The following is a 4,379-nucleotide window of genomic DNA, read 5'->3' as shown; positions in this document are numbered from 1 at the left end:
TTTACCGACTCTTGAACATGCAACATATAATGGTCCATGGGAAAACAATCTGTATTCAGATCTATACCTCATGATTCTAATGATTGCCCTTGAGCTTTGTTGATGGTGATTGCTAATCGACCATTCCCTGTCCCGGTGTCCCGGTCGTCATTTATATCCCCCTGTTTCCCCCGGTGTCCCCGTTGTAGTTGTGTCCCTGTGTCCCGGTCGTCATTTATATTCCCTGTGTCCCGGTCGTCATTTGTATCCCGGTGTACCGGTCTGTATATACATTCGTTTTTTAGTTTTGTTTTTCTCCTTTATTTTTTTCCTTTTTTTTCTTTTTTAGTTTATTTAGATTTTCAGATTTTTTAGTTTTTTTATTAGTTTTTAGTTTTTTTTTCTTTTTAGTTTTTTTGTAGTTTTTACCTTCTTTTTAGTTTTGTTAGTTTTTTTTTTTACTTATGTCCTGGTCGTCATTTATACTCCCTGTGTCCCGGTGCTTTGTTGATTGCTAATCGAACATTCCTTTTGTCCTGGTCGCCTTCTCTTTGAGTGTCGTCATTTATTTTTTTCTTTTTTAGTTCTTTTAGTTTTTACCTTTTTTAGTTTTTTTTAGTTTTTTAGATGAAAATTTTTTTTAGTTTTTTCCTTTTTTTTCTTTTTAGTTTTTTATTGGTTTTTACCTTTATTTTAGCTTATTTTTCAGTTTTTTCCTTTTTTTTTAGTTTTTTTTTATTTTTTTTTAGTTTTTTACCTTTTTTTAGTTTTTTTTAGTTTTTTAGCTTTTTTACTTTTTTTATTAGTTTTTAGTTTTTTTGTAGTTTTTGCCTTTTTTTAGTTTTTTCAGTTTTTTATTGGTTTTTACCTTTATTTTAGCTTATTTTTCAGTTTTTTCCTTTTTTTTTTAGTTTTTTTTAGTTTTTTACCTTTTTTTAGTTTTTTTAGTTTTTTATTTTTTTTATTAGTTTTTAGTTTTTAGCTTTTTTATTAGTTTTTAGTTTTTTTTGTAGTTTTTGCCTTTTTTTAGTTTTTTTTAGTTTTTTAGCTTTTTTATTTTTTTTATTAGTTTTTAGTTTTTTTTTGTAGTTTTTGCCTTTTTTTTAGTTTTTTCAGTTTTGACGTCACCTGATCCAGTTTTTTAGGTGACGTCACCTGATCCACGATCCACAGACAACTTATTTTATATATATAGATAGTTTTTTTTTTTTTACTTATGTCCTGGTCGTCATTTATACTCCCTGTGTCCTGGTGCTTTGTTGATTGCTAATCGAACATTCCTTTTGTCCTGGTCGCTTTCTCTTTGAGTGTCGTCATTTATCTTTTTCTTTTTTAGTTCTTTTAGTTTTTACCTTTTTTAGTTTTTTTTAGTTTTTTAGATGAAAATTTTTTTTAGTTTTTTCCTTTTTTTCTTTTTAGTTTTTTATTGGTTTTTACCTTTATTTTAGCTTATTTTTCAGTTTTTTTCCTTTTTTTTAGTTTTTTTTTATTTTTATTTTTTTTAGTTTTTTACCTTTTTTTAGTTTTTTAGTTTTTCAGCTTTTTTACTTTTTTTATTAGTTTTTAGTTTTTTTTGTAGTTTTTGCCTTTTTTTAGTTTTTTCAGTTTTTTTTTTTTAGTTTTTTATTGGTTTTTACCTTTATTTTAGCTTATTTTTCAGTTTTTTCCTTTTTTTTAGTTTTTTACCTTTTTTTAGTTTTTTTACTTTTTGTAAAAAGTAAGAAAACCTAGCCTAGAGGCTTTTTTATTTTTTTTTATTAGTTTTTAGTTTTTTTTGTAGTTTTTGCCTTTTTTTAGTTTTTTTAGTTTTTTAGCTTTTTTATTTTTTTTTATTAGTTTTTAGTTTTTTTTGTAGTTTTTGCCTTTTTTAGTTTTTTCAGTTTTGACGTCACCTGATCCAGTTTTTTCAGGTGACGTCACCTGATCCATCCACAGACAACTTATTTTTATATATATAGAAGATATATATATGTGTGTGTGTGTGTGTGTATGTATAGCATGTATGTTTGCTCTTGTCTAAATATGGTATTTGTTGTTGGGAAGCATACAGACACTATGGGGGATTTTATGCAGAGGAGGGTATTTTTCATGTGAAGAATGTTCTATGGAGAGGGAAGTTTCGTGGGGGGGTTGAACTTTCCAGGGGAAATCTTACTATCACGAAATTCTTTTTATTTGTCTTGCTTTCTCTGGGTGACTCAATTTTAAATGACGAATCATTTTGGGGAAATTTTTCAGCAGGGTTGGCATTGTCTGGAGGATTTTTCCTGTATTGGGGGATTTCTGAGGAAAAATTCTGGATGTGGGGATTTTCCGTGGGGGAAACCTAAAATATTTCACAGAGGGAGAATTTCCTGCATGATCTGAAAAACGATCAGAAATTAAATAAAAACGAAGTTTTTTTTTAATGAAAGTAAGCTAAGGGGATTTTTTCGGTGGAATCGTTAGCAAGAAATTTTCCAGAAAGAAATAATCAGCGAAGATGGCATTGTCTCGAGGGAACTTTTCACTGGGGCATTTTGCATAGAGGGGGATGAGATCTTCTGTCATTATTAAAAACTAACAGAAATTAAATTTTTTAAATCTATTTTTTTTTTCAAAAAGTACTATAAAACTTTAGCGTGACGAGCGAAGTATTAAGGAGGGGCAGCCCCCTCTTATACGGGATAATTTAAATTTGTTTTAAGTTTTAATGATGCTCTTTATCTGCAGTTGATAAATCTTGGTTTTAAATTTAATTACTATAAAGAATTATAATAAAAAAGAAATGAAGCACAGTGTTATTCAAGAAACCCATATTTTCTTCCTGGCTTATTTATTTTGTAGCGAATAAATTGTAGTATAGCAAGTTGAATGCTCTATGCTTGATTGAATAAAAAACACTAATTACAAAGCTACTATTCAATTAAAAAAAAACATGCTATAAATTTTTGTATTGACACTAAGCAAGGTGTCATCTGTCGGGTGTTATATATTGAACCCAGAGATAAATCTACTGTTAGAACCTGTCTTTTGCTTCACCTCCGAAATCTTTACCCCCCCCCCTGTAGAGTTTGAAAAATGCTCTTGGTATTTTATGTATACCTTGTTTTTGTCCACCTTAGATTTTGAAAGATATTTTTAGCCTTATTATTAGTATTACTATATAAGAGTGTTGCAAAAGACAATCAGAAAAGAAAAATAAGGTGAAATATTTTTTCACTCCAATTTTTATTCATGGTGACTTAATTGTAGTGCATCAACTTTGATGTTTTATCCTTGGTTCAATTTGGCAACAAAATTGTACCCCTCCCTCTAATTTCAAAAATTGTTGTTGTCATTAGTATCACTAGAATAATACTAAAAGAGAAACAAGGTGAAACGCTGTTCAGATCCCCTATTGTCTCTCATCCTTATTTACTTTTAACGATTAAATTGTAGTATATCTACTTGGAGGTATAATGCTTGGTTGAACTTTGACTCTAAAAGTTATTTTATAGTTATTACTTGTAAGATGGTTTTCGACTTTGAATATTCATTTTTTTAACCAAATTTTTTGTCTTATTTTCAGGGATTTGAGGCCAAGTCTGCTCAGTTGGCTGTTGTCACTCCTGGTGCTGGAGACAACAAGCCCTATGTGCGAAGATAAGCTTTTGTCCTTTGTGGAGAAATAAAATCTCTGCCCTCATTTCTGTTATACATTTTTCATAGGCAAAATTGTTGACATGTATCTTAAAACTGTTGACTAATTTTGAACATTTCTTTAAAAATTGATAGAAAAGAAATCAGCTCCAACAAAGACTCAGAAGTCAGAAAAGAAATACATTAGCTTTTCTTTCAGTAATCTAAAACTTTGTGAGATTGTCATGGGAAATCTATAAAAAGAAGGTCATCCTTCAACATCTTCATTTTTTTTTTTTTTTAGAGAGAGAGAGAGAGACAGAGAAATTGAAAATGCTTAGTCACCTAAAAATTTTGTTTTGCATCTTTCTTTCTTTTTTTATAAATTCTCGAACGTTTTTTGTTACCCTGGAAAAGATTTTATATTGAAAAAGAATCTTGAAATTGTTTAATATAGCATTACAGCTCACATTTCTGAATAAGAGAATTGGAAGTTTAGCTCAGAAAATTGGACGAGATAGCTTTGTTTTGACAATCATTTATGTGACAGCTCGAAGCGAATAAATATGTAACAGTGTCAAGGCAGTTTTTTTCGGGAAGGGGCGTTTCAAGGATGATAAGACGGTAGAGACTTGCCCTAAAGTTTTTCGCATAGCCTCAAATCATACCTTTTCCTTTGCACATGAAACTATACGGTGATGCTTTTATAATCAAAGCTTTGTTGTCGCCTTTTTATAACACAATTGTGCACTTCCCTCGTCTTAGAGTGGAATGAGACTAGTTGGAATAAGACACTTCAA

At 29.7% G+C, this 4,379-nt stretch overlaps 1 long non-coding RNA gene across 1 annotated transcript in view; it reads right to left on the bottom strand.

Annotated features, from left to right (window-relative positions):
* Positions 1 to 1,946, bottom strand: part of LOC136031423 (uncharacterized) — a 9,615-nt gene extending 7,669 nt beyond the window's left edge. The window contains exon 1 of the long non-coding RNA XR_010618506.1: positions 1,900 to 1,946. This is a non-coding gene — a long non-coding RNA (uncharacterized LOC136031423). The remainder of the gene's footprint in view (positions 1 to 1,899) is intronic.
* Between the last annotated feature and the right edge of the window lie 2,433 nt (positions 1,947 to 4,379).

The sequence above is a fragment of the Artemia franciscana genome, chromosome 9 (genome assembly GCF_032884065.1).
Source record: "Artemia franciscana chromosome 9, ASM3288406v1, whole genome shotgun sequence".
NCBI classification, from domain to species: Eukaryota; Metazoa; Arthropoda; class Branchiopoda; order Anostraca; family Artemiidae; genus Artemia; species Artemia franciscana.
This window is presented reverse-complemented; position numbering and strand designations above follow the sequence as displayed.